The following is a 27,170-nucleotide window of genomic DNA, read 5'->3' as shown; positions in this document are numbered from 1 at the left end:
GCACAGTGGTTAGCACTGCTGCCTCACAGCGCCTGAGACCTGGGTTCAATTCCTGACTCAGGCAACTGACTATGTGGAGTTTGCACGTTCTACCCGTGTCTGCGTGGGTTTCCTCCGGGTGCTCCGGTTTCCTCCCACAGTCCAAAGATGTGTGGGTCAGGTGAATTGGCCATGCTAAATTGTCCTTAGTGTTGGTTAGGGGTAAATATAGGGGTATGGGTGGGTTGCGCTTCGGAGGGTCGGTGTGGACTTGTTGGGCCGAAGGGCCTGTTTCCACAGTGTAAGTAATCTAATCTAGAACTATTGTGCAAAGGAAGACGGAAACCAAAATGCTGGAAAAACTAAGTGATTCTGACAACATCCATGAAGAGGATACAGGCTGACCTCTTACTAGTGTAATTTTTTTCAGAACAAGACAATTTAACAAATGAACTGCTTTTGCAAAGCAGAACAAACAGTGGGGCGTGGGGGGGAGGTGCACGATGGTTGGGTTGAAGAAGGAAATACAGTGACAAGAGACATTGGAGAGATTAAATGAAATAACTAATGAAAAGCTGAGTTACCAACATTGGTTAAGTAGCCCAACTGATTTATGCTTGGAGCTCCTATAGACATCATGGATTCTCTACCTAGCAGGTTCTCTGTAGTTCATTCTATTTTTCCCACTATATCTTATTTGTGGTCATTTTCTGTTTTTTTTTTGCCATTGACAAAATTAATCTGTGTTACATTCTATTCCTGAGGAAGGACTCCACATCCTGAGCATTTATGCCATTTTCTGTTTTTGTTACATTTGGCCATCATCTGCAGGAAGTTACTTCCCAATGGTGAAAACCAGTAAAACCAGGAAATGAAGTCCACAGGACAAGTCAGATCAGTATGTGTCATTTGCTGGTTTTACTGGTTTTTCTTCAGGGTTCATGCTCATGTTATGTAGGAAGAATTTTGCTTCATGGCAACACACATGCATGTTGCGATGATAAAGGAATTTTAAAGTCTTGAAAAATGATGCCAGAAGCAGATACAACAATTTATTAAAATTGAAAACAACTTCTTCTTCTCTGGGTATCTCACATGCTAGTAACCGGGCAGTTCCCTTTAATCTCTCCTTTAAACCCTCCAGCCACAAGGGATGAATTCAGATTTCTCCAGTTTCCTCATTCCCCTCCCGCCACCTTGTCTCAGTCGATTCCCTTGAACTCAGCACCTCCCTCCTAACCTGCAATCCTCTTCCTGACCTCTCCGCCCCCACCCCACTCCGGCCTATCACCCTCACCTTGACCTCCTTCCACCTATCACATCTCCATCACCCCTCCCCCAAGTCCATCCTCCCTACCTTTTATCTTAGCCTGCTTGGCACCCTCTCCTCATTCCTGATGAAGGCTCTGGCCCAAAACGTCGAATTTCCTGTTCCTTGGATGCTGCCTGACCTGCTGTGCTTTAACCAGCAACACATTTTCAGCTCTGATCTCCAGCATCTGCAGACCTCACTTTTTACTCGAAGATTTTAACCTACTGCGAATCCTCTTGCAAGGATGCCTTCCTTGAAGAAGCTCTCTTCCTCTCTCTACAAGGATTTCAGTGAGTCTCTCTCTCACTGCACCCCCCAGGTCATCTCCTCTGCACAGAAGCTCTTCAGCCACGTTCTCAAACAGACCCGCTACCACAGCCACATCTCCTTCCTCAGCACCTGCCTACGGAACCGACTGATCCCGCACAGACTCCGGACTACGTTCCAACCAACAAAATTTGGACCCAACCAGGACAACCTGTACCTACAACAAATCCGAAACCTCCAGCAACAGACCTCCCTCCGGATCCTCCGCTCCACCCTTGCAGCCATGCGTCACTACCTACATTCCCTGCAATCAGCCCTACCCCAGCTCAGGACAACACTCTCTCAGACCTGCAAAGGACCCCTGCTGTTCTTCATCTACAGAAGAATCCATACACTAAACAAACAGTTCTTCCTAGCCATATCAGAAATTAAAGACAGTAAGTACCGAAAACTTTCATGTACTTACCCCCACACTCGTGGTTCCTCAACTGTTCCAGAATCTTCTATTGGCCTGTCGGACGCCATTACACATGTGGCCGCTACAGCGCCCGCAGCACCAACGGCCGACGACGACCGTGACATCACTTCCGCCCCCATCGACCTCGCAGCCTCCGCGATCGCCGCCCAAACAGCCGCCCGACGATCACCGCACAGACAACCGCTTCCACGATCGCCAGGAAGCTCGCCGACGGACTCGCGACCCCTGCAGCTACCGGGAATGACAACGGCTCTTTAGTCGCCACAACCATTTCCGCCCCTTTGGCTGCCGTCGCCGCAGCCACTTCCGCCCCCACTGGCATCACTAACCTGCATGACCACAACGCCTCAGGTGTCTCCGCCCCCCATGCTGACTTTCGTCATCATGCGTAACCCCGCCCTCACACCGACTTGCGTCATCACGCGTAACCCCGCCCCCACGCCGAATTTCGTCACCACACATAACCCCGCCCCCACGCTTAACCCCGACCCACACCAAGCTTCGTCATCACGTCTAACCCCGCCCCTACGCCGATCTCTGCCCCCGCCCCTAACCCCGCCCCCACTCCCAGCTCCAGTCCCACACCAGGTCCTAGCTCCCAACCTTGCCGTCCCAACCTCTTCACCATCCCTCCAGACCTCCCACTCTCTGAGGATGAAAGATCAGTCCTCAGCAGAGGCCTCACCTTCATTCCCCTACGCTCTCGAATCAATGAGTTCAACACGCAGCGAGATATTGAACAATTCTTCCGCCGCCTTCGCCTCCGTGCCTACTTTTACAACCAAGACTCCCGCCCACCCTCTGATGACCCCTTCTCCTGCCTCCAACACACCCCATCCACCTGGACACTCCGTGCTGGCCTCTTACTCGTCCTCGATCTATTTATAGCCAACTGCCGCCGCGACATTAACCGACTCGACCTGTCCACCCCTCTCACCCACTCCAACCTCTCACCCTCAGAACGTGCAGCCCTCCATTCCCTCCGCTCCAACCCCAACCTCACCATCAAACCGGCAGACAAGGGAGGCGCGGTAGTAGTTTGGCGCACCGACCTTTATAACGCTGAGGCCAAACGCCAGCTCGCAGACGCTTCCTCCTATTGCCCCCTTGACCATGACCCCACCTCCCACCACCAAACCATCATCTCCCAGACCATCCATAACCTCATCACCTCAGGGGATCTCCCATCCACCGCATCCAACCACATAGTCCCACAACCCCGCACCGCCCGTTTCTACCTCCTGCCCAAAATCCACAAACCTGACTGCCCCGGCCGACCCATTGTTTCAGCCTGCTCCTGCCCCACCGAACTCATCTCCGTGTACCTCGACACGGTTCTGTCCCCTTTAGTCCAAGAACTCCCCACCTACGTTCGGGACACCACCCATTCCCTCCATCTCCTCCATGATTTCCACGGTCCCCAACGCCTTATCTTCACGATGGACATCCAGTCCCTGTACACCTCCATCCCCCATCACGAAGGACTCAAAGCCCTCCACTTCTTCCTTTCCCGCCGCACCAACCAGTACCCTTCCACTGACACACTCCTTCGACTGACTGAACTGGTCCTCACCCTGAATAACTTCTCTTTCCAATCCTCCCACTTCCTCCAAACTAAAGGAGTTGCCATGGGCACCCGCATGGGCCCCAGCTATGCCTGTCTCTTTGTAGTATATGTGGAACAGTCCATCTTCCGCAACTACACTGGCACCGCCCCCCACCTTTTCCTCCCGCTACATCGATGACTGTATTGGCGCTGCCTCGTGCTCCCACGAGGAGGTTGAACAGTTCATCAACTTTACCAACACCTTCCATCCCGACCTCAAGTTCACCTGGACTGTCTCAGACTCCTCCCTCCCCTTCCTAGACCTTTCCATTTCTATCTCGGGCAACCGACTCAACACAGACATCTACTATAAACCGACTGACTCCCACAGCTACCTGGACTACACCTCCTCCCACCCTGCCCCCTGTAAAAACTCCATCCCATATTCTCAATTCCTTCGTCTCCGCCGCATCTGCTCCCAGGAGGACCGGTTCCAATACCATACAGCCCAGATGGCCTCCTTCTTCAAGGACCGCAGATTCCCACCAGACGTGATCAACGATGCCCTCCACCGCATCTCCTCCACTTCCCGCTCCTCCACCCTTGAGCCCCACCCCTCCAACCGCCACCAAGACAGAACCCCACTGGTTCTCACCTACCACCCGATCAACCTCCGTATACAGCGTATCATCCGCCGTCATTTCCGCCACCTCCAAACGGACCCCGCCACCAGGGATATATTTCCCTCCCCTCCCCTATCAGTGTTCCGCAAAGACCACTCCCTTCGTGACTCCCTCGTCAGGTCCACACCCCCCACCAACCCAACCTCCACTCCCGGCACCTTCCCCTGCAACCGCAGGAAATGCAAAACTTGCGCCCACACCTCCTCCCTTACTTCTCTCCAAGGCCCCAAGGGATCCTTCCATATCCGCCACAAATTCACCTGCACCTCCACACACATCATCTATTGCATCCGCTGCACCCGATGTGGCCTCCTCTATATTGGGGAGACAGGCCGCCTACTTGCAGAACACTTCAGGGAACACCTCTGGGACGCCCGAACCAACCAACCCAACCACCCCGTGGCTCAACACTTTAACTTTCCCTCCCACTCCACCGAAGACATGCAGGTCCTTGGACTCCTCCATCGCCAGAACATAACAACACGACGGTTGGAGGAAGAGCGCCTCATCTTCTGCCTGCGAACCCTCCAGCCACAAGGGATGAACTCAGATTTCTCCAGTTTCCTCATTTCCCCTCCCCCCACCTTGTCTCAGTCGATTCCCTTGAACTCAGCACCGCCCTCCTAACCTGCAATCCTCTTCCTGACCTCTCTGCCCCCACCCCACTCTGGCCTATCACCCTCACCTTGACCTCCTTCCACCTATCACATCTCCATCACCCCTCCCCCAAGTCCATCCTCCCTACCTTTTATCTTAGCCTGCTTGGCACCCTCTCCTCATTCCTGGTGAAGGGCTCTGGCCCAAAACGTTGAATTTCCTGTTCCTTGGATGCTGCCTAACCTGCTGTGCTTTAACCAGCAACACATTTTCAGCTCTGATCTCCAGCATCTGCAGACCTCACTTTTTACTCGAAGTTCCCTTTAATCTTCAATGACCAGTTCCAGCAAGATATGAATTTGTAAGAATTGAGCCTTACTAAAGAAAAACCTATGAGTCAGATGAGTGCAATTCTGCTTCCTCAGGTAGCAACAATAAATGGCCAGTTGAAATAATATTCAGTAGTTTACATTGTATAAGTGTCACACATTTTATTATACCCCAAACATACTTTGTTCCATGTGATCTGACTTGAGTATTTGACAGATGTTGTCATGGATTGAATCTTTAAAAAAAATCTGTAAAATCATTGACTAGTTAGTTTGAAATTGGGTGGTGGACTCTGATTCGAAATGCTATTTTTTGTGATTAGTCCATTTTTTTGGCTATTAATTAAACTGCACCAAATTACATTTATTTAACATATTTACTAATATTTTAAAAGTTTATTTTGAAGCAATGCCTTGGTCCTTGGCAAATGTACATTTTGGTGACATGTGAATGAGATTGAATGGACATTTGGGGGGGAAAAGCTTTGCCAAATCAGCGCCCATTTTTTAAACACAATTTGCATTTTTTTTTCCCCAGTTGGAAACCATACATAAAGGATTTCCACCTGATTGTAGTTTTACAATTTTGAGAAAATAGTAAATGTCTTCCATCAATGTTAAATTTGTACTGAGTGCAAATGCCAATTTTGTGGATTGGTCCTTTTGAATTAAATGACAGATACCCAAAATAGTGGAGATACCTACATTGATATTTCAAGCAAATTACTAAGTTTCTCATGTGTACCAAATTGCTTCAAGTTGCGTTTTCCCCCCTGTTTAGAATATTGAGCATCTGGAAATGATTACCAGACAATAATTTAATCAAAGAGTGGAGATGTCAAAAGCCGTTAGTGATTTATTTTTTTTAATCATGAAATCCAATAACAATTGTCATCTGGACCTCCAACGTTTGATTACAACTTCCAAATCACTACCTTGAATTTGATGTCTTTATTTGTGATCTATCCATTTTAACAACAAAGTGGGATTTGGATTTATTTATTTGGATGTAATCAGTCTTCAGGTTGGCAACAAATGTTGTGTGTCATCTATTGCTGTTTGCAGATACGATATACATAAGGTAAATTAACTTTCTAGTCTGATTGCTACAGTGGGCATGAAAAGAATAGAATGTGTTCTTGTTATTTGGATGAAATATGAATGATGAGGGATTGTTTTTGAGGACCTGAGGGTCACCCTGTCTCAGACTATGGGAGAGATTGAGAAGAAGAGTCCTTCAGCGTAACCTCAGCCAGTGAGGGAATTGAACTCAGAGCTGGCATCACTCTGTATAGAATGCCTATCTGACACAAGTGCTGATTCTCTGGAATATGTAAATCAGGGTACATGTTGATGTTTTGAGCCACTCTATTTACATTGATATTCATTTATGTATAAAATTCCATGACTTTTGCATTTTTCCCGGACTCAACTTTATCTGATCTATTCATTCTCATTGGAGAGAAGAAGGCTAAGAGGGGATGTAATAGAGACATACAAGATGATCAGAGGATTAGATAGGATGGACAGTGAGAGTCGTTTTCCTAGGATGATGACGTTGGCTTGTATGAGGGGGCACAGCTGCAAATTGAGGGGTAATAGATTTAAGACACATGTCAGAGGCAGGTTCTTTACTTAGAGAGTGTTAAGGGCATGGAATGCCCTGCCTGCCAATGTAGTTAATTCAGCCACATTAGGAGCATTTAAACAGTCCATATATAAGCATATGGATGATTTTGGGATAGTGTAAGGTGATGGGCTTAGATAAGTTCACAGGTCGGTGCAACATCAAGGGCCGAAGGGCCTGGTCTGCGCTGTATTGTTCTTTGTTCAGTGTGTACCTTTGAAGACAGTTTATAAATCCAGTTAAATAAATCTATTACATTATATTTGTAACTCTGTTTTCTCCTTATACATTCAATAGTATTGGTTAAATAAGTTTTTACTTTTAAATATATGCTGATTATTTATTACAATTTTTGTGAGCCGATGTTATTTTCTTTCCTTTTGTCAGGATTCCATTGGTTTTTCTACTATTGATGTTAAATTGACTGCTTTATAACTGCCTGGGATTGTTCTTGGCCTCTTGAGAATTTATAAGAGCTGTCTGGTAGTTGTCTTGCACTTTCTTCAAATGAACTATTAAGTATGAGTAGTAATGAGTGATCTCTTCCCAGATGAATGGACCAAGGTTTCATCCTGTTTTGAGATTGCCTACTTTATTCAATACAAATGTTATTGTTCTAAATGTACTTATTGCTCCTCTCATCATTCAATGTAATATTTAACTGCTCAATCTCCCAAATAAATACAAACACCAACAACTGATTTCATGGGCCATCTGCCATCTCTCTATATCATTCTGATATTGTTCTATCTTTAAATGGTCATATTCTTGCACACCTTCCTTTTTTTTTGTGGTTTTACCTGTACAGTACCACACTCTTTTATTTTGCATAATCAATAATTTAATTTCATAGAACCCTTTGTCTTATGAGATGATGAAAGAAATAAATGATATTCTTTCTTATATGAACTTTTCTGCTATCTGTACACTTCAAATGTGTTCCATTCCCAACACTCAAATTGTTCCCATTATTGTTTACTCGTCCACAGAATCTAACTCATGCTCAGCGTGATATATTTTTCCCTGCACATTGTTGAGGACATTTTAAAATGTTTCCAGTCCATGTTCTGCATGGTTGATTGCTAACGTTGCTGTCCATATCTGTTTTCCAAGTTCTATTTTGAGCTTGTCGACAAAATAGAGCTTTCCTCTAATATTTGTGTCATAATTATGTACTTCTCTATTACTACCATAAAGCACATTATATAAGGTGATCAATACCAAATCTATGGTTCTATTGCCTACATGTCCCTTTAATTCCTTTATCTGTTCTGGCTCACTTTCCATTGTTAGATTCAGTAGCCAAGCAATTTTTTTTTAATATACATCTCAGATTAGAAAGTAGGCCCATATACATTGTATGAACTTTAATTTCTTATCCACTTTACCAATCACTTCTGTCCACTTAACATGGCAATTGTAACAAATACCTTCACGTTCACCCCCTCAACCTTGTTTTCTGTGTTTCTTTTCAATTCCTGAATTAGTCTGCATATGTTTTCCTCCACACTCCCTTCCCATATTATTTGGTCTGTGGCATATGCCTGTTGGCCTGATTGATTCTTTATTATCTTTCATCTGTATCTATATGGATTCTATTTTTGTCTTGCTATTAGCTATGAAATGTTTTTTTTTTCTCCTGCCTCTGTACAATTCTTAGTAAGTACAGCTATTTTTCATTTATCCCCTATCTATACCAAAACTGTTATAAACTGCAACGTTTATTCACCACTGCTGAATTTTCTATGTACATGTCTTCTTCTCAGCCAATCCCTCAAGGCCAAAAATGACATTCTTCCAAATCGATGATCGCGACTCTTGAGGTGACTAAACAGCCCAATTCTGAATCCACACACCCTGCCAGAGAGAGGGCAGGTGGTATTTGAAGAAGTGGGAGGATGAAATGCTTGGATTTTCATACACTACTTCTACTGTTTGTGCTTGGCCTCCATCTTGGCCTATCAGAGATGCTAATGATGGAAACTCCACCAATGTTTCTTCTCTGGTTTGGATTGTCTCTGGCATAACTTGGTGCAATATTGGATATTTTGAGGAAGGTTTTGAGCATATCCTTGACCCTGCACTCTCCCCCCGCCCCCCCCCCCCCCCCCCCCCACCCACTCCCCCCGGTAACAGCTTACCAGGATGGAGCTTGGAGTGGAGAGCTTGTTTTGAAAGGTTTCTATAGGGTATGCAGAAAATGTGGCCCTCCCAGATGGTTGATAATAACTAATGCCTCAATGCTAGTCTGTGAGAGGACATTGGGTTATTTTTCATTTACTCATGGGACAGTGTCGCTGGCGAGCCAGTATTTTCTTTGCCAATCCAAAATTACCCTTGAGAAGGTAGTGGTGAGCTTTCTTCTTGACTGCAGTCTGCCTGCTATAAGTTGACCCAGAAAGCCCTTATGGCAGGAATTGTAGGGTTTTGACCCAGTGACAGTGAAAACCAGTGATGCATTTCCAAGTCAGGATGCTAAAACATCATTCAGATAAACAATTTACAAATGTCCTTGTGTCATCACTGCTGTAGCTCCTGTGTCAGTTTAATCCAGTGCAAACACGCCCCTCGAGTCACAAGATTGTGAGCACAAGCCCCAGCTGACACATCGCTGCCCTTCTGATGTGTAATAATTGAGGCCCCATCTGTCCATTTAGATGATGGCAAAGGGTCCCTCAGGCACTATTTGAAGTAGAAAGAAATGGCTTTCCCAGGCATCACAGTAAGTAGTCTTCCCTTGATCGTAATCGCATTGTGATTCAGAGATCCTCCTGTGTACTACTTTTTGTTACAAAGCAATAGTGGCTAGATTTCAAAAATATTTTATTAGTTAAAAATCATTTCAGCACATCATTAGGAATTGAAAGTGCTACATATATGCAAATTCTCTCTTTTCTCGAAACGCACCCTGTTCAAGATTATTGCAGTGAGGTATAGATTTGTGCAGATGCATGTTGTCTTTTTAGGTTCCGTTGCTAAAACATGAAGCACTCTGCTCCCATCAGTGAAGGTCAGAAAAATTTCTCAGAGCAGTTATATTACCATCTACCCAAAGTCTGACTAGTTATTCAGACCTCTTGCCAAAATCAAGACTTATTTTAGTATCTATCCTGCCATTTAATTTATAGGATTTTGCGGAGGCTTCACTGATAATATTTCTTTAGGGCCTTGAGCAACATGCTATAATCTCTCCAACATATTCATAAGGAAGAGCAGCACTTTGGATAATGAGCCCAGTTCAGGATCGGAGGTCTTAATTATTAAAAATATGCGGTGAATCTTATGGGGTTTTGGCTAAATCCAAGTCTCATCGGGTTTGATGGAGTGATTCTTGCTGTGAGACAGAGTGAGATTTTCCACCAAATCTTATCAAATGTGTCACACTTATTGCCATTCTTGCCCCTATGATGTGTATCAAGTCCTGTTTCTGTCTTCTGTTATCATATGGCATTCCCAAAAGAACTCATCACTCAGCTTCTGTGACATCAGCACCTATTGTAGCCATGCTGTTTTTGAGGCCCTGCTGCTCACCAGGAGTATTGCTGTCATTCGGCATCTGCCTTGTTAAGGTGTGCAAGCAATGAGGATGGATGGTAGGGAAAGGTAGGCTGGCAACACACCACTTAGAGGGACCCAGTGGTCCTGGTGAATGTGGTGCAGTGAAGAGATGTTCTTCCAGGGAAGACCACCAGAGGAGCCCATGCCAACAGACGATGTCAGCCTGGTTGGAGATGGCCACCAGTATCATTTCCAGGATAACGGGCACTAGGGCAGAAGTGCAGAAGAAAGGTCAATGACCTTTCCAGCTCCACGAGGCTTAAGTACCATAAGCTGTCTGCTGCCTCACACAGATAGTGTTTGGCACAAACATTGCTGCCATCCGATATGGGTGCTGGGTAATGTGGCAAGATGTACGTGTCCTTGTCTTACCTTTCTGGTTTGTGACTGTGCCAATTGTCAGTGTAGGGCACAACAGGGCAAGGTATGCATGCTATTGGCATGCAGAAGGTACCAAATGAATGCATGCTTAGAGAGCAGTGGAGCAGCCTTGGTAGACAGCCTCAATTATGCAAACGTCCCTCTGCGGTATCTGTGCCCAATACAGCAGTGAACTGTAGCACTCGGTGCCTCGATAGACCATTAGGGGCTTGGGGCCACAATGACAGTGCATTGAACAGATGGCAGCATGGTGGTGATGGTTACCTGCAACTCAGGTGCCAATGTCCATGGTGCAAAGCTGTGTGGAACTACTGCTTGTGCATCACGACCTGCTCTGGAGTTTGGTTGTGGGCAAAATGGAAGTCATTTGGAGTACGGGGCAAGTTAATCTGCAAAAGCTGCTCTGATTTCCATGACAGCTTTTCCCAATGACTAATGTTTCAGCATATTTCAAAGATCATAGCCTGAATATTGAGTTGGATTGGGCTGTTAACAAGGACCTTAAGCGTGAATTGTCATCGGTTGGCAATGTGCAGCAACTGGGGATAATATCACTTCATTGCTTGTAAGAAGTTTAAAAGATGAGGTCAGTTTATCTCAATGTACGATGCACCTCACTAGACTTCTCTACCTATTCTATTACCCATCTAGCCATGATCCACATCACTCAGACCCTTTAGGTTTTGCCCTGTGTGCTTCAGATGATGAGAGGCTGTGCTGGCATCTCAGAGGCAATGTTGAATTTGATCAGTATGTGCCCTCACTAAAATGAGGCCCCAAAAGATATGAGGGTTTAACAAATTGTCCATTGGCTGTCTTATTAGATCAGGGACAGCGTTGAATCGTATTAGGTCAGGGATATTGTTGAACAATGGGAGCAGGCTGGTAGAGAACCTTTGAATTGTGAATGGTTAACCCAGAGCCTTTCTCATACACCTTTACAAACACATAAGTGATGTTTTGGAGTTTGACCTTTCAGCTTACATTTGGGCTGACCTTGGTTTTGGACTGGCAACAACACAGATTGAACAGTTTCGCATTCATCCTGTAGAGAAACACCACTAAAGTAGGAAACATCATGGAGATGGAGTGTTACAGCAAGAAATTTGGAGAAGAATGCCTGTGTGATGGCACAATGTTGTTTGACCCCAATTTGGACACATATATTGGCTTGTGATGGACCCATTAGTGAGGAACAGAGCATGCATATTGCCATGCAGCAGAGGGAATAATGGCAAGTTTCTGTGGCAGCCAAATATGAGGCGGTTATTCCATATCTCTCCAATTCACAAGTGTCTTTGTGAGGTTGAGGACTTTATGAAGTTTAAGTGGCTGTGTATAAAGACCATTGTTGTCTTTACATTTTTCTTGGATTTGTCTTGCTGTGAACATTATGGCCACTGTGCCTTCAGATGAATTGAACTCACATTGTGACTCCAGGATGAGCTGCGAGAAGATGATTGAAGAGAATTTGTGTGAAGACCTACATGTGTCAGAGAGCAAGGAGACCTCTTTATACCACATTCAATCCAATCGTCTTTGAAGATGGTCAGAACTAAAGCTTCTCCAAAATCTCCTAGCCTGCTGAACTCTTCCCAGATATGGGAAGTGGGGTCAGATATTCATGCCAAGAGCACATTTCTCCTTATTTTAGTATTTCAGCAAGAAAACAGTCTGCTCTAGTTCCCTTGTTGGTTTCTAGCCTTAGATGGCTTGGTCAGCCACATGTTAGCTAGGAGAGTGGTAGGTAGCCTGTTGTGGAATGTGTTCAACGGCACATTTTTTGAGCATTGAGTCACAGTTGAGAAAATCCTCCAAGTACTCCTTCCAAAGAGCGCTGACTGCCCTCCTGTCCTTGATAAGTTCTTTCACATTTTGCCTAACCATTTTCTTTGATTCCTGTCCTCAAACTCGACAAGTTCTGTGAGTGAAATCCTGATTGACAGTATTCTTTGCTAGGCTGTCCTGTCCTGTTTTACAAAGAACAGTACAGCACAGAAACAGACCTTTTGTCCCAACAAACTTGCAATGATACATGAAACCTTTCTATTTAAAAGCCTCTTGCTTCTAAGCAGACTGTATCTGCCATGCTTTTAAGGTCATATTTTTTCCATTCAAAATCTAAATTTAGATACTCTTTCAACAGGATGTCTAACCTGTTGTACATTTGTCATCTTTTTTTTATTATTCATTCATGGGATGTGGGCTTATGTGATATTGCCTATCTGAACAGTTAAGAGTCAACCACCTTGCTGTGGATCCTGAGTCACATATAACCAGATCAGATAAGGATAACAGATTTCCTTCCCAAATGGATATGAGTGAACTAGATGGGTTTTTATGACAGTCAATATTGGTTGTCACCTATAATGGGTTTCAAACCCATGTCCCCAGTTAATGTACTTGGGGTTTTCGATTTAGTACAGTAGCATTACCATTATGCAGTTCCCTCCCCTTCCCATTGTTCCATTGTGGACTACAATAACTGGGATTACTTCCTTCAATTCCAATTCCTCTCCAGCTTCTGTGAGATATTCTTTACTGTGGCACAGAGTAGGTAACATATTCTTCAGAAGTCGCCTTATTGGATGCAGAGGAGATCAAGTTTGTCCCTAATTATAAAGTCCCCTGTTAATATCTCAGGAAGCCTTCCTCCTCAATCCCAGCCCACCAAAGCCCCAGCGTTTGGAGCAGTGGTGCCTTGATTTGCATTATGGTTATCCCCTTACAGTCTTACCTTAGATTACTGAAGACTGATTTTAGGAATAACAATGTATTAAGTATGATGTTAAATCAACATCTCCATCATTTAAATTGTATAAGTATAAGCACTTCTATGCAAGTCTAAATGTATTAAATTTCAGCATGTGATATGTGGGCTACAATCTGTAGTAAGCATGTTGTATCTACTAAAAAAAGTATATTGCCCTCAGTTATTTTCATCATGAGCAGTAACACACTTTCGCAGTGGCATCTTGTTTTACATTAAACAAAATATCATTACATCCATGCCCAACTGATTGAGAATGAATGCTTTTCGTTTTGACAAGTTGAAACTCAGTTACAATAAACAGCCAATTCAGCTTGAAATGTCTGCATTCTTGTTGCTGGTTCAAAGGGTGATCTGAAATCTCCATAATCCAAAGAATGTGATGCATTTCTTTTGTTCTTGAGCTTGTAACCCCAACCAAAAACCTGAAGCATATTTGATGTAAGTGCAATTGTTGTCATGATTCAGCTGAGAAGATCAGGTTCTTAAAAATCTGATATGGTTATTGCCCAGCTTTTATTGCTTATTTAAATCCAACCTTTAATTTCCAGTGCTTCCTCGGATACAACAAACTGTTTGTGACAAGCTGAACAATGTAACATAAGTTCAGAGTTTCAGTATAAACTGTGTGGAAAGTTTATCATAATAGGAGTATCAATTATTCATGTACATGTATCAAAATGCAAACAATGATTAGTATCTTCCCGCCATCAAACTATGTCTGTAAGTAAGAATTTAACAGAAAGAAACTGAGACCTGTTAGGATATGAAATCTGTCAGATCTGTCAGAGTAATCAGGCACTGAGCTGGTGATTGATGGGCCTGCTACTTGTATGAGGCCCTCAATGGATGAAGTCATGGCCATCGTGTGCTGCCAACGAATAAGTGACCATCAGCGCTGGCACATAGCAGTACAATAGAGGAGGCTGCTGCTGACTATATGATGCCCCAGGGTGGAAAAGCAACTACAGAAGATGAGAGTTTCATGGGAGGATTGTCGGGCGGGCTTGGGGTGGCAGTGAAGGGAGGGTCATGGGGTCAGAAGTAAGGGCAAAGGGGTGGATCAGAACAGCCATCCCTGCCCCCTGACATCAGTTGTGCACAAATTAATACACATCAAGAAGAATATCCCTCCCTCACCCCCATACCAGCTAATTTGGGAATAGGGGCTTAAATGGCTCTTAAGTGGTCAGTAAGAGCCTCAACTGGCTGCAGGATAGGAATGTCAAGCTTGGGCTTTTTCACCGAATTTTATTTCAGTGAGAGCAAGAAGATGATAAGACTCTCATGCCTCTCTATTCTAATTAAGTTTCTCACTGCCTCCAGGCCTGATGCCTCTGATACAGTAAGATTATGCCTATCATGGATTCCCTATGGTGCAGAAGAAGCCATTTGGTCCATTGAGTCTGCACTGATCCTCCAAAGAGCATCCCACTGAAGACCCAAGTTCCCCACCATAAACCCCACATTTGCCATGGCTAATCCACCAAGCCTGCACGTCCCCAGACATTGGGTAATTTAGCGTGGCCAATCCACCTAACCTGCACTGTGGAAGAAAACCTGAGCACCCAGCAGAAATATGGGGAGAATATGCAAACTCCTCAGACAGTCACTCAAGGGTGGAAGCGAGCCCAGATTCCTGATGCTGTGAGGCAGCAGAGCTAACCACTGAGCCACCATACCACTCTAACTTGAAGTGATTTGTTAGCACTGTGAGAGCAATGATCCAATTCATTTGTGTATGAGAATTACCTAGCTTCAACATTTTCTTCACATATTAATTGTCATTTGTAAGTTTTTTTTTCTCTTCACCCTTTCAGGGGGGTGAATGCCATTGACAAAGCCAATATTTGTTGCCCACCCTGAATTGCACATTTCCAAATGGCATTTACAACTTAGTCACATTGCTATGTTCTGCAATCCGTTAGGCACAGGAGGAAATGTAAACTATTCAGCCCATCCTGTCTGCTGTACCATCAATGAGATCATGGCTGATTCGATAACCCTCGACTTAATTTTCAACTACCTTATATCCATAACCCGGAATCTCGTTACTGATTAAAAATCTCAGATTTGAATATATTTACTGACCCAGCTTCTACTACCTTCCGAGGTAAAGCATTCCACAAATTTGTACCCTCTTAGAGAAGAATTCTTCCTCCTCTCTGTGAAAACTCGTTGGCCCCTAGATTGAAGGTTGGCAGATTTCTTGACATAAAGGACATGAGTGAAGCAGATGAGTTTTTAATAATAACTGATAATATTTTAATCATAATTTACTGATACTAGCTTTATATTGCAGATTTATTAATATTTTGCATATTTTAAATTCCACCAGATGCTGTGGTGGAATTTGAACACTAGCCTGGGCCTCTAGATTATTCGTGTAATGGTAATGTCTCTCATTTGTGTGACTGCATATTTCATTGTGATTATTACGTTAGAAATACATTCAAATTTGTGTTTTTATCTTATCTATCTTGTATATCAGCTTTCCGAAACTCCATTATTCTAGATAGAATTCCAGCTATAACTAGAAAATGCTATATATCAAGAATGCAATTCCCATTCCAATGAAAGCAAGATAAATGGAAAATTGAAAAATTTAACATTATCATCTGCAGTGCTGGTTTTCTAGTAGCACCCCAAACAATTTTGTTAAAGCTTCGTTGGGTGGCCTGGGGGAGGCTAGGGGGATAGAGCAATTTAAAGCTAATTAAAACAATCTTCTACTCCACTTATATACCCTATGCATAGCTTTGTGAGCAGTTTAGCTGCTGGTGTTGTTTAGCTGCAGAATGGATCTAAGATGCTGATTGTTTCAGCTACCTGGCCATAGTCATAGACTCTAGCTATCCTGTGAAGTCAGAACTCTTCCACACTGGTAGCATGGCTACCATAGTCAATCCTTTCTTCCGAGTGTGTTAAAGGTGCAGAGTCTTAAGGTTACCTCTAATACATCCAATTAACTCCAATTTGCCTTTCAGCTTTGGGAAGCTGCCATCGCAGTCAATTAGCCAACTCCGAAACAGCGAGCCATAAAAAATAGGAGCAAGAATAGGTCATTTGGCATTTGAGCCTGATCTGTCAATCAATGTGATCATGGATAATCTTCCAACTCAGTACTCTGTTCTCGCTTTTCACTATACTCATTGATCCCTTCAACCCTAAGAACTATACTCTTCCTTGAAAGTATTCAGTGTTTTGGCCTGAACCACCTTCTGGCAATGAATACCGCAGGCTCACCATTCCCTAGGTAAAAATATTTCTCCTCACTGAAGTCTTAAATTGCCTAGTCCATATCCTTAAACTGTGACCCCTGGTTCTGAACACCCTGTTCAATGGAAACATTTTTTCCTATATACTCTCTAGTGTTCTGTTTGAATTTTATAGGTTTCTGTGAGATCCACCTTATTTTTCGAAACTTTAGTGGTTTTAGTCCTAACTGATCCAGTATCTCTTCATACATCAGTACTGCTGTTCCAAGATTAAGTCTGCTAAACCTTTGTTGCATTCCCTCAAAACCAGAACATCCTTCCTCTGATAAGGGGACAGAAACTGCACACATTACTCAAGTTATGGTCTCAGTGAGGTCCTGGACGATTGCAGCAAGACATCCCTGCTCCCATACTTGAATCTTCTCGCTGTGAAGGCCAACTTACATCTGATTTCTTCATTGCTGCACCTGCATGCTAATTTTCAGTGACTGGTATACAAGGACACCCAGATCTTCTCTCTTTCCCAATTTATCACCATTCAGATAGTAATTTGCCTTCCTATTTTTCTACCAACCTCACATTTATCCACATGATACTGCATCTGACATACGTTTGTCTCTTCAGTCAACTTCTCCAAAGATCCAAGTCATGGGATTTTTGACAAAACAGAGTTGGTCAGGACCCTGACTTGATCCAAAAGCTTGACAAGGAATGTAACATCATGTCCCAAGTATTCCCTCTTAAACTGTTGAAACAAATCTTCTTTTGGTTTTATGATCATGTATTGTGCAATTTACTTTTGTGATGTAAGAGTATTAAAACTGCTCTGGAACAAGTGCATCACTGAAGTTTAAAGAATTGGAGACAATGAAATATATATGTTGCTTGCCTGTTTTCCTCCTGGGCTCCATCGTGTTTATTTTTAACTTCAGTCTTAATTCCATCCTTCCATCCAATTTCATTTTACATTTTTAAAATCTATATTTTTCAAAATATTCAATCTGTACCTCGCATCCTCCTTTCCTACTCCCAGCATTCAGTTTAGAAATAAGCATTATTATTTTCCACGTTTATTTTTAAAAGGCTGTGACCAAGCACGAAGGTTAGCTTTTCAGTCACTGCAACTTGAAATTTCTGAGGATCAAAAATTAGCTACTCAATTTGTTGATATGAAACCTATCTCCTTCAGACATGGAGATACTTGGACATGGAAGGTAATTTCACTGATAGCATTTTAAATATAGCTGAGATATTTAAATACAAATTTTCTAATATTATTCACCCAAGTTCGAAGAAGTATACAGAAGAATTCTATACATTGCTTTCACATAACAAAGGAGACAGCAAGTGATAATAGATTGCTTCAACATAAACTACATTGACCTTACTTTACTGTTCATGGAATCTCCTTCAGCTAAACAACTCAATGTGATTTATAACAAAAAGAATACCAGAGCGAAAGAAATCATGCACCAAGAACAGCCACTTAAACTTTCAATTAACGCAGTCTTTCTGTCAGAACAGATATTATTGGTAATTTTCTGTCTAATTTGTATAAACATCTTCAGGGCAAATAACCAGTTTCTTCTGCGTTGCAGAGGTTATCAAAGGAACTCCAATTAATAAATTCACCAAACTTGCCTGAACAAAAATATCTTACATATATTTCAGTCATTTACTTTCTTGTGTTATAGTTCCACAGATGTTTCTTTTTATTTTAACCTAACCCCCCTCTTTTAAAATTGCATCTAATCCAGCTCCCTTATAAAAGGATTCCTGTAATTTTTTTTGGAATACGCAATTGCTATTCCATGCAAGCATTGATGATGCTTACTGATGAATCTTCCTAATTAAAGATCATGCAACTAATGTTGTCATGCCTCAAAAATTTCAATGTACAAAATGTAAACAAAGCAAGTCTTAATTAGCTCAAATGATGTTAAACAAACCTCCGATATCCTTTTGATTAAATACAAAACAACACCATCATTAAGCAGGTCGGAGTCCTGTAAATTAGTAACCAGGAACTATCTTTAAATCAGGCAGTGCCCGGTTATGAATGGGTTCTGGTTTGGAATCCATTTGCAAGTTGAGGTGTACACAAGTTAAAACACAATACAGGACAATGTACTGTGAACCGTTGTTTGTATGTTGCATCTTTACAGTTACACCCCTGTAAGGGATCTTGTTCGTAAGTATGAATGTTCACAGATGGAATATCAATAAATTGGTATCTCTGTATTCAAATGGATTGGTTTTGTTTTCAAAGATACAGTTCACAAATCATACCACAAGACCAGCTAACCAATTTTACCTAGACCGGTGTGCCCCAATTGGGAAAAATAGTCTGATTATGTTCAGTAAATTTTATGTAATTTAAATATCTACCTTAACAGGAACATTAAATATGATTCTAAGTGTAAAGAACAGAGCAATTCTGAAGAATGGTCACTGGATCTGAATTGTAAACTCTGCTTTCTCCCTACAGATGCTGCCAGACCTGCTGACTTTTTCCAGTACTTTCTAATTATTGTTTCTGATTTCCAGCATCCACATTTGTTTCGTTGTTTGCAAATTAACTGATAATTTATTTCATTGCTGTTTGGATCCTTGCTGGGAGTAAATTGTTTACTATTGTTATCTACAAAAGGACAATAATTAAACTTCAGGAGTAATTCATTTATTTTGAAATACTTTAGGATATCCTGAGATTAATAAATAGACAGAAGAAGTAAAACTTTTTTCAGCGGTCTGGTACCTGGCTATACATGGGGTCCCTGATTTCTGAATTTCCAACTTACAAATACTAATACTTATGGATGTAATCTGCTACTTGAATATAACGTTAAAGATGCAACATACAACCATTTCCCATATTTAGAAACAGCTACATTGTGTTCCAATTTCTGCAAAAATCAACTTGCAATCAATGGAATCCATTTACAACCCAGGGACCACCTATGCTTTATCCTGTAAGTAATTTTCCTCAGTGGGTAATATATAGAAAAAAAACTAGCATTCAGAAAACATCTTTCATATCAAAGCACTTTATGGTTAACTGATGAGATAATCTATTTATGTGCAGTTGGCAATGGATAAGTATGAGTCAGAACATCAGAAGAATGTCATTTCTCTCTTCAAATCATGTGAAAGAAAATTTTATATTCACCTGAACCAATGTGGCATCAATGTCCCAGTGGAAAGGCTGGGCAGGATGATCACAAAGGTGTAAACCCAGTAAATGCTGAGGAGAACTTCAGGGTAGACCACACTGTTTCAAAATCAAATATCATTGCATACTAAAGAAACAGTCAGGAATCTTACTTCACATATGGCAAGGAATGGGAACATTATACGAAGTTTATTGATTAAACTGAAAGAGAGCAATAATAAACAGGTGAATAAGGCATCAGGTTAATTGTATAACCGAAATGAAAGTTCTATACAGAGAGAACCCGATTATCCAAGTGAGATGGGTGGGCACTACTTCGTTCAGAAAATTGATTATTTGCTTAATTGATTCAATGCCTCTTCTCTGGGGCTCAGCGTTTTCTGGTTTCCTTTTTCCTCGCTTTGCCTGCCTTGCTCCCTCTCTCTGTGTCAAGGTTTGTTTCTGAGCAGACACACACTTATGTGTAAGGGACCTGCCACATTTCAGGAGATGAGGCAGCATAATGCCAGGCGTGAACCTCTGCACCCCAACTCTGTCTGCCCCACCCCCATCTCCCTGTGCACCACCCAACCCCATTAACCACCCGTCCGCTATCCATGCCCAGCCAGACTGGACACCAACAATAAAACATCTGCTGCCTTTGGTGGGGGGGGGGGGGGGGGTGCTGAGTCTCAAACACACGTTTCGACAGGTTCCACCTCTACCCGGAACAGGACAATGTTGGAGGGATTATCTGGGGAAGGAGGAGTGTCCAGGGTACACACCTGCGTAGAACTCCAGGGGAAGTGTTGGGAGAGAGAGAGATGGCGGGTACCTGGGCTCCCATCGATGTCCAGGACTGTTCTCAGCAGCATTTCAGTTAAAAAATTAGGTCTGCAGATGCTGGAGATCACAGCTGCAAATGTGTTGCTGGTCAAAGCACAGCAGGTTAGGCAGCATCTCAGGAATAGAGAATTCGACGTTTCGAGCATAAGCCCTTCATCAGGAATAAGAGAGAGAGCCAAGCAGGCTAAGATAAAAGGTAGGGAGGAGGGACTAGGGGGAGGGGCGATGGAGGTGGGATAGGTGGAAGGAGGTCAATGTGAGGGTGATAGGCCGGAGTGGGGTGGGGGCGGAGAGGTCAGGAAGAGGATTGCAGGTTAGGAGGGCGGTGCTGAGTTGAGGGAACTGACTGAGACAAGGTGGGGGGAGGGGAAATGAGGAAGCTGGAGAAATCTGAATTCATACCTTGTGGTTGGAGGGTTCCCAGGCGGAAGATGAGGCGCTCCTCCTCCAGCCGTCGTGTTGTTGTGTTCTGCCGGTGGAGGAGTCCAAGGACCTGCATGTCCTCGGTGGAGTGGGAGGGAGAGTTAAAGTGTTGAGCCACGGGGTGATTGGGTTGGTTGGTTCGGGCGGCCTGGAGGTGTTCTCTGAAGCGTTCCGCAAGTAAGCGGCCTGTCTCACCAATATAGAGGAGGCCACATCGGGTGCAGCGGATGCAATAGATGATGTGTGTGGAGGTACAGGTGAACTTGTGGCAGATATGGAAGGATCCCTTGGGGCCTTGGAGGGAAGTGAGTGTGGAGGTGTGGGCGCAAGTTTTACATTTCCTGCGGTTGCAGGGGAAGGTGCCGGGGGTGGAGGTTGGGTTGGTGGGGGGTGTGGATTAGATTAGACTTACAGTGTGGAAACAGGCCCTTCGACCCAACAAGTCCACACAGATCCGCCGAAGCGCAACCCACCCATACCCCTACATTTACCCCTTACCTAACACTACGGGCAATTTAGCTTGGCCAATTCACCTAACCCGCACATCTTTGGACTGTGGGAGGAAACCGGAGCACCCGGAGGAAACCCACGCAGACACGGGGAGAACGTGCAAACTCCACACAGTCAGTCGCCTGAGAATTGAACCCGGGTCTACAGGCGCTGTGAGGCAGCAGTGAACCACTGTGCCACCGTGCCGTGACTGAGACAAGGTGGGGGGAGGGGAAATGAGGAAACTGGAGAAATCTGAATTCATACCTTGTGGTTGGAGGGTTCCCAGGCGGAAGATGAGGCGCTCCTCCTCCAGCCGTCGTGTTGTTGTGTTCTGCCGGTGGAGGAGTCCAAGGACCTGCATGTCCTCGGTGGAGTGGGAGGGAGAGTTAAAGGATCTGACGAGGGAGTCACGAAGGGAGTGGTCCTTGCGGAACGCTGATAGGGGAGGGGAGGGAAATATATCCTTGGTGGTGGGGTCCGTTTGGAGGTGGCGGAAATGGCGGCGGATGATACGTTGTATGCGGAGGTTGGTGGGGTGGTAGGTGAGAACCAGTGGGGTTCTGTCTTGGTGCGGTTGGAGGAGCGGGGCTCAAGGGCGGAGGAGCGGCAAGTGGAGGAGATGCGGTGGAGGGCATCGTCGATCACGTCTGGGGGGAATCTGCGGTCCTTGAAGAAGGAGGCCATCTGGGCTGTGCGGTGTTGGAATTGGTCCTTCTGGGAGCAGATGCGGCAGAGACGAAGGAATTGGGAATATGGGATGGCGTTTTTACAGGGGGCAGGGTGGGAGGAGGTGTAGTCCAGGTAGCCAAGTTCAGTGTTGAAATACCTCTTTGATGTCATGTTTCTAATGGGACCTTGAGATCTTCTTCAGATAATCCAAAATTCAGATAATTGATATTCGGATAATCGAGATTCCTCTGTATACAAATGCGCAGATTAAAAGAGTTGCAGGCACAAATTCAAATGAGAGATTATGATACAGTAGCCAATACTGAGACACAGCTGCAGGATGGTTGGGATTGGGAAATGATTATACTATGGTGGCAGGTTCACAGCTCAGAGAGAAAGTGGCAGATGGAGTGGAGTAGCCTTACCAATTAGAAACAAAGTTACTTCAATGGTGAAGGAGGATATAATGAGGCAAAGCATCTGACTGAGGCCCTACTGGTAGGACCGAGGAACAGTAAAAGATCTAAAAGGTAATCGTGTTATGAACAGACCCCCAGGAAGCATCCCCAAAATGCTAGATTGCATAAATGCAGAAACAAGGGTTGAACGGAAGTAATGAGGGATTTTAACTTTAACATAGATTTGGAGAAATAGATAAGCAGCTTTCAGAAAGGTAGTACATTTCTGGAGTGTATCTGGGATAGTTTCTAACAGCACTATATCCTAGTTTCAATGATGAAATATGCAATATTAGATGTAGTAATGAAAAATGTACTGGGTTTAGATTACATTAGTTTCCTTACAGTGTGGAAACAGACCTTTCGGCCCAATCAGTCCACACTGACCCTTAGAAGAGTAACCCACCCAGACCCATTTCCCTCTGACTAATGCACCTAACACGATGGGCAATTTTGCATGGCCAATTCAGCTGACCTGCACATCTTTGGACTGTGGAAGGAACCTGGAGCACACCCACACAGACACAAGGCGATTGTGCAAACTCCACACAGTCACCCGAGGCTGGAATCGAAACTGAGACCCTGGTGCTTTGAGGCAGCAGTGCTAATCACTGAGCCACCGTGCTGCCCACTCATTTAATTAGTAACCTAATTGTGGGTCAACATTTATCAATAGTGATCATAACATTTTTCAGTTCATTGCAGTGTTTGAAAGTGAAAAGCATTAATCAACGACTGAAGTTCTGCATTTAGATAAGATGAGCTTTAATGATATGAAACAGAGACTATTCACAGTAAACTGGGAAAATCTGCTAATGGAGAAAACAGCTGAAGAACAGTGGAGAATGTTTAAAAAAAATTAACACAAAAAACAATTTATACCCCTAAGAGAAAAAAGTTCCACTTCACAGAAAAAGCTACTTGGTAACTCAAGAGATAAGAAACAGCATAAAACTAAAAGAAAAAGCTTACAAAAAGGCAGTAAAGAATACAAATCTTGCTGAATGGGAAATATAAAAAACCAGCGAAGAGCCACAAAGTATCTTAATAAGAGCTACTAAAGGGTTTATGAAAGGAAAATTGTCAGAGATATTAAAATTGATCAGAAGTTTTATAGTCACACAAAGGGAAAGCGGGTGGTCAGATCCAGACTGAAAGTGAAGATATTGTCAATGACAACAGGGAAGTGGCGGGTATGTTGAGTAATTTGCCTCAGTATTTGCAGTTAGAAATGAGGATAGCTTGTTGAGGCTTCTGAGGAAATTGATACTGGATCAGGGGCAGGGACTAACCAGAATTAAGGTAAGTAAAACATTGATAATGAGAAATTTAATGAAATTAAACAGTGACAAATCCCCAGGACATGACTATTTCCATCTGAGGGTGTTAAAGGAAATAACGGAGCATATTGTCAACACTCTAACTATAATCTTTCAGAATTCCCTAGATACAGGAGTTGTCCCTCTGAATTGGAAAATTGCACAAGTCACTCCTTTTTTTTGAAGGATGAAAGAGGAAAATCAGGGATTTATGGAGCAGTTAGCCTAATATCTGTGGTGTGGAAGTTGTTGGAGTCCGTTATTATGGGTGTGGATAACTGCACACCATGAAAAGTTTCAGGGAAGTAATCAGGGAGAGCCAGCGCATTTTCTTGACAGGTAGTTCATTCCTGACAAATCTCATTGAATTTTTCAAAAGGTGGCCAAGGTAGTGGACTAGGGAATGTCTGTGGGTGTTGTTTACATGGCCTTCCAGAAGACATTTGATAAAATCCAGCATAATTACCCACAGAATTGAGGGCAAATTACTGATATGGCTGGGAAATTGGTTGAATGGCAGACGACAAAAAGTAGTGATAATGGATACGTACTCAATTTAAGAGGTTGTGACCAGTGGTGTCCCACAAGGATCTGACTTAGACCCTCAATTATTCACATCCGTTACTAATGAGATGGATAATAGAAAGTCTTACATACAATTTTGCTAATGTGTTCAAATAATCCTAATTACTGTGAAAAAGTACCTACCTGTTTAGTGTTCGGGGAGGCTTTTGAAAGTGCAAGAGGGTTCAGTTCAACCTCTAAATCGAAGAAGTGAGCTGGGAACAGATGAGACATGTTGATATCCCTCTGCTTTCACTTGAATTATATTGAATGCATCCTCCAGTTTCAGGCAAAAATATTCTGGCTCCTCAGGGAGATGTAAAAATGAACAAAGTACAAAGGAAACAGAAATCTGATATGATGGAGTTCTGTCTCTTTTTCCTTTACTTTTCAGCCAGTAAATAGGCATGCTTCAAGGTCAAAGTAAAGGAACATCAGTGCCGATATCTTGTGCAGCATTCTGATTGTTAAATGTTATGATGATGATAAATTTTGGGGACTAATTTAAGATATTAGAAAGCCAATGTTCTATATTAGCTTTAATTATCCCAAAAGAACTGCGGATGCTGTAAATATGTCCCCCCCTTAATGAATTTCGGGTTAGACTTGACATCAAATTCTTCTTCCATCATCTTCACCTCTGTGCCTATTTCTTTGGATATGAGACCTCTCCCTGTCCCACCCCTTCACCCAGCTCCAATACTCTCCCTACACCTGGATCCCACCCTCTAGCCTTATTACCTGCCCTCGATCTGTTCCTTTGAGAACAGTCAACATGATATTGGTCATCTCAATATCTCTGTCCACCTCCCCCCACCCAATCCAACTCTATCTCCCTCCAATCTGACTGCTTAAATCCAATTCTGGCTTTGTCATTAAGCCTGCCGATAAGGGTGGTGCAGTTGTTGTCTAGCGCACTGACCTCGACATTGCAGAAGCTGAGTGCCAGTTCTCGGATACCTCCTCCTATCTCCCCCTGGACCATGACCCCCCCCCCCCTTTGTACATCATGCCATTTCATCAATGACAGCCACTGTCCTCATTTTATCTGGTGATCTCCCCCTCACTGCCTCCAGCTGATAGTCGCCCAGCCCTGCACAGCTTGCTTCCACCTCCTTCTAAAAGTCCACAGGCAGATCATTATTTCAGTCTGCTCCTGCCCCCACAGAACTCATTTCTTCCTATCCTGACCCAGTCTTTTCTCCCTGGTCTAGTCCCTGCCCATATATATCCATGGTTCCTCTGCTGCTTTACACCAGTTTTGGAATTTCCAGTTCACAGGCTCCAGCCACATCTTCTTCACAATGGATGTCCAATCCCTCTACACGTCCACCCCCCACCAGGACCGTCTCATGACTCTCTACTTCTTCCTGGAGCAAAAGCCTGAATCATTCCCACCTGTCTCTTCATGGGGTTTGTTCCAGTCCTATTCCGGCCCCTACCTGTAACTCTTTCTCTGATATATCGATGATATCATCAGTTTGTCTTCTCTCTCTCATCTGGAATTGGAAAAATTCATCAAATTTTGCTTCCAGTTTACACCCTATCCTCACTTACACCTGGTCTATCTCTGACTCCTCTCTTCCCTTCCTTGACATCGTTGTTTCCATTTCTAGGGATAGACTAGCCACTAATATCCACTATAAACCCACTGACTCCCACAGCTACCTGGCCTATACATCCTCGCACCCTACTTCCTGTAAAGACTCTGTTCCATTCTCCCAGTTCCTCCATCTCCGTCGCATGTGTTCCGACAAGGCCAACTTCGACAAGGGAGCCTCAGAAATATCCACCTCCTTCCAAAACTAACGATTCCCCAGCACCACTATCAACAGAGCCCTCAACTGGGTCTGACCCATCTCCCACACTTCCACCTTACTCCCCCCCCCACCCCCTACCAAAACAGCAATAGGGTTCCTTTTGTCCTTACCTATCATCCCACTCACATCCACATCCAGAAGATCATCAGCTGCCATTTCTGCCACCTCCAGCAAGATGTCACCACCATACACATGTTCCCTTCCCCTCCTGTGTCTGTCTTCTGCAGCAGCCACTCCCTTTGGGGTGTCCTGGTCAACTCTTCCTTCACTCCCAATACCACCCCCTGCCCCCACCCCACATAGCACCTTCACCTGCAACCGCTGAAGGTGTTACGCTGGCCCATTTATCTCCTCCCTCCTTAATATCCAAGAGCCCAGACATACCTTCCTGATGAAGCAGCAGTTTATCTGCACTTCACATAATCTAGTCTATTGCATTTGCTGCTCACAATGTTGGTCTTCTCTATATTGGGGAAACGAGGTATAGACTGGGTACTGCTTTGCATAAATCTACATTCTGCCTGCAAAGATGACCATGAGCTTCCAGTTGCCTGCCACTTTTTAACACACCACCCTGATCCCTGACCAATATCTCTGTCTCAGGCTTGCTGCAGTGTTCCAGCAAAAGTTAGTGCAAGCTGGAACACCATCAACACTTCATTTTCCACTTGGAAACCCTGCAG

The 27,170-nt window shown here is 43.7% G+C and overlaps 1 protein-coding gene across 1 annotated transcript in view; it reads left to right on the top strand.

Moving 5' to 3' along the window:
- Nucleotides 1–27,170, top strand: part of LOC132816069 (adenylate cyclase type 1-like) — a 294,971-nt gene that overhangs the window by 257,853 nt on the left and 9,948 nt on the right. The window lies entirely within an intron of this gene.

The sequence above is a fragment of the Hemiscyllium ocellatum genome, chromosome 5 (genome assembly GCF_020745735.1).
Source record: "Hemiscyllium ocellatum isolate sHemOce1 chromosome 5, sHemOce1.pat.X.cur, whole genome shotgun sequence".
In the NCBI taxonomy this organism is placed as follows: Eukaryota; Metazoa; Chordata; class Chondrichthyes; order Orectolobiformes; family Hemiscylliidae; genus Hemiscyllium; species Hemiscyllium ocellatum.
The sequence above is the reverse complement of the archived record's forward strand: the minus strand, read 5'-3'. Positions and strand labels throughout refer to the sequence as shown.